Source organism: Ochlerotatus camptorhynchus, unplaced genomic scaffold, assembly GCF_037179485.1.
Source record: "Ochlerotatus camptorhynchus isolate MF236.1 unplaced genomic scaffold, CSIRO-AGI_Acam_v1.1 ptg000560l, whole genome shotgun sequence".
NCBI classification, from domain to species: domain Eukaryota; kingdom Metazoa; phylum Arthropoda; class Insecta; order Diptera; family Culicidae; genus Ochlerotatus; species Ochlerotatus camptorhynchus.
In genome coordinates, this window is record NW_027041043.1 from 241,420 (window position 1) to 245,803 (window position 4,384).

Here is a 4,384-nt window from a genome sequence, read left to right on the forward strand (position 1 = left end):
ATGCTCTCACTAACTTTTCTATCAGCTCGTCCACGTTTAGATCTGCGCGACTCCTGTCCACACGGAGTGCCTCAACGAAAAGATCCTTGTTGAAAGCCTTCGTCTTCCACTTCCGGTCACAAGCTCTCGTCCTCCGTACTGCCACACTATTCCGTTGGCCGATGCCATATTGGATCGCCTGATGGTCGCTATGGGTATATCCTTCGCACACTCTCCAATCCATGTTTGCCACCAGCGACGGACTGCAAAAAAGTAACGCCGATAATGGATTCCCGGGAATCTCCGCGAAAAGTGCTGCTTGTGCCTTTATTGGCCAGCATAACTTCCAGTTTTGCCAGAGCTTCCAGCAGACTGTGCCCTCTTGCATTGGAACATCTGCTTTCCCACTCCACTGCCCAAGCATTGAAGTCGTCTCCGATGACTACCGGTCGTCGTCCGAACAGTTCTTCGGTAATTCCATGCAGCATCTTATGGAACTTCTCCATCGTCCATCTGGGGGGTGCGTAAAAACTACACATGAAGATTCCGTTGATTTCTGCGATCACGAAACCTTCGCATGAGCTCGCAACCACTTCTTGAATAGGGTATCTGCCCATAACTTGTATAGCGGCCATCTCAGCTCTATTCGCTACCCAGTTACCGTTATCGGGAGGGACTCGATACGGTTCCGCAATGATTGCAACGTCGCACTATGTTTTTGTTGTCGAATGCCACAACAGTTGCTGAGCAATGTCCAATGATTGAGGTTTATTTGGGTTACCTCCATTACTGATGGCCTACCATCGCCTTTTTGTATACTAGGCATTTGAAGCCTTCCGTCGTATGATCGTTTCCGTCCTCTTTTTTGCAGAGCATGCACCTCGCGTACTTCGTGCAGCCTCTTGCAATGTGTCCTTTCTCCCACATTTCCTGCACAGATCAAATCTGTCGGGGCCATTGCACTTGAAGCATCGCTCCAGTTGCTTGGTAACCCGAGGAGTGGCTTTCAGCGAGCACACTGACCAGCCAACCTTGACCTTACCCGTCTCCAACAGCTTATTCACTGCAACTGTCGAGGGCCGTATTATCGCTGTTTGAATGCCACCGTACACCGTCCTCATCCGGATTGACATCGGGACATCTCCCAGATCGCAGTGCACTCTCAACGCACTTCTTAGCTCCTCTTCTGTGGTGATCTCGTCCAGGTTCCTGCACTCTGGATCCTCTCGAACCTTCCGGAGGAGTGCTGCATACGACGTTTAGTTTTTTTTCTTCGCCGATCAGAGCATCGCCCTTACTTCGCTCCCGACAAGTCCTGCCCAACAATCAAGCTGTAGATTAGCTTATACAACCAAAAATTGGCTTATACAGTAAATTTTTGCCTATATAAGCTAGTATGTTGCTAAATTGTTTATTGGGTGTGTATCTCTTTCTTCTGTTCTTCTTTCTTCTTCACTTCTTCTTCCTTTCGTTTTTTCCACTTCTCTTTCGGCTTCTCGACGGTACGCCATCCTTCCTCCTTGTTGTCTTCCTTGTCGTTCTTGACTTTTTTCAACTCCTCTTCCTTCCTCTTATCCGAGCGAGGATTTCGAGGTCCCTTCGGCGTCTCCTGTATTTCAGCTGCTACTTTCTCCTTGGCCTCGATCAGCGCCCTTTCGCCAGTCACGGATCTCGTCCTCAGCGCATCCTGTTCACGTTCGGCAGCAATAATGGCGGATTTGATGCCCGTAACCATATCCTTCATTGCCTTGTGGACGTTGCTCTTGTCCTTGACGAAGTCATGGAGCTCATTGATCCTCCTCCTGACCTCCATAAATTTGGTCTTCCCAAGCTGCAATCCTTCTTGGGGTGTGCTACTGCTAGATTTCGGTGTGAACATCTGGCTTAGCATAAGACCTAGCTCTCCTTGGTGTCCTTGCTGCTCACCTTGGGGCTTAGTGCTCCTGGAACTCGCGGTGGCCTCCAGGTTCAACACTGGTGATCTCTGGAATATCCTGCTCCTTGCGAACACGTTCGCTCCTCCGTTTTCACTTTCTGACGTCTTGCCGTCTTCCTTCATATTTTTTGCTGCTACTTAGGCATCGACACCGTTCTCACCATTTTTCGTACTCTTCTGGTTTCATTCGTCATATAGCACTCGTAGTCCTCCGCCAAGGTGATGCTGATAGGGATCATACCGGCGATAACGCATACTGCCTCCATCGAAATGGTTCTGTACGCACTCACGACTCGCATGGCCATGAGTTGGAACGTTATGGTCAATTTCCTTTTGTTCTGATTCGTTTTCAGCGCTTCAATCCAGGTTGGACCTCCGTACCTTAGTATCGATGAGGACACACTAACCAAAAGACGCCTCTTGCTGCTGCTTGAACCAGAATTGTTCGGCATGATTCTCGCTATTGCGTTGATGACCTTCGCCGCCTCTCGTAAGCATATTCGATGCGGCTGTTAAAGTTTAGCCGGTCGTCGATCATCACTCCCAGATACTTCAGCACGTGCTTCGAAACAATGGAGTGCTCTCCAACGGTGATTTCTGCCCGCTGCACTGCTTTGCAGTTGCTGACCAACATCACTTCTGTTTTGTGGTGGGCTATCTGCAGCTTCGCTCCTTGCATCCAGTTACCAATCGTATCTATTGCCTCGGCCGCCAGCATTTCCACTTCTTCCAGCGTCTCACCAGTTACCGTCAAGACGACATCGTCCGCAAATCCAACGATCTAAACTCCTTTGAGCAGCTTGAGCGTCAGCACGCCATTCAGGGTGCCTTCCATTCATTTTGGATAGAAAAATGTTTTATTAAATTATGGAATAATTAGATACTATAGTAATATTTTGTTTGTGTAAGCAACAAGAAAAGTTTGTGAAGTTTGTGTTTGACACATAATACCTGCCAATTTTGCTACACGAGTGTCGCAATAAGCGATTTTGTCATTTATCTCACCCACTCTTCGCTCTTCACTCTTCGCGAAGAGGCGATTAGAAAATCGCTCATTGTGACTCTGGCAAAGCCAAATTTGCAGGTTTTATGCGTCAAACACAAACATTACACTCTTTTCTTGTTACTTACACATACAATATATCATCATATTATCTTATTATTCTTATTATTAATAAAACATTTTTTTAGCCAAAATGAATGGAAGGCACCCTGACGCCATTATACATTCCGTTTCACAGCGTGGGACCTAGAATGGAGCCTTGTGGAAAAAAATGATTTGGATTTCAAGCCCTAAACACATGAAAAAATTTCTATGTCCACAATCTTTCCATCTTGGAAAATGTTTCTCGTTCCAGAATAATTAGGTTTTTTTAGGACTGCTGGCTAGAAAAGTAGTGTAGGTCACACAGTTATAACAATTGGAGGTGTGACAAAAGTTTATTTTTCCGAAATCTTTAAAATTTTGTGTCTAAAAATTGTCAAAATTTGTCTAAGTCCGAGACTTTGAACATTTTTTTCTGATCTGAATCTAAATTCATCTTAATAAATTGTTTGTTGTCATAAATCGAGTCAGAAAATGCAGTATAGAGTGAGGAAATGGGCAATGCACTTGCTTATTGAATGAATGAAGTTATTATTTGGTTACCTAATAATAATTATACCAATAATAATTGTTAGAGACGGGGCGACCCCGGCGTAGTGGTTAACATCCTTACCTCTCACGCCAAAGTCACGAGTTCAAATCTCACCCCCGGACAAGTCACGAATGACCCAAGAGTGTTAAAGTGACTATAATAATAAAACAAGATGTTCGAGACAAAATTTATGGGATCCTTTAACCATTAATTGTTTTACTTTAAAAAAGTATGAAGAATGCTAATAATGGATTGTAATTGTGAGTTTAGATAATTTCTCGAAGTGGGTCGCAGTAAACGAAAGATTGGAACCATTTTTTTAGTCACAAAAGTCACTACTATTATATTACATACCCACTATCAGTCCTGAAATTCTATTTCGGAATCTTTTGCTGCACTGTTTCGCACTTTTTTTGAAAACAAATTTTCCAATATTGTGGTTTACAATCCTTCACTTAGCAAACTTTGAATGTACCTTATGTTGAAATATTGCTCATGACTAGCCAAAACGAAATTAAACGGAAGTAACTTTTATTTCGTTTATGACATAATATATTTTACTCCGAAGAGTTAAATGTTCGATGTTCCAGTTTTTAACCGATGCACGTATTTTTCCGAATTTGTTTTTTTTAACTCTTTAAACATTAGTAGTTTGATGGTGTACTGTAAAAGTCAGAAGAATTGTTGTCCGTAGAGCTTGAATTCTAAAGCTTGAGTTTAAGGAATTTTGATCTTGAAGATCTGAAATTGTGTTCAATACAAGGTTTGATGTTTATTTTTTAAAGTTCTTAGCATACGATGTTTCAAAATATGAACTACGAACTTAATGCAG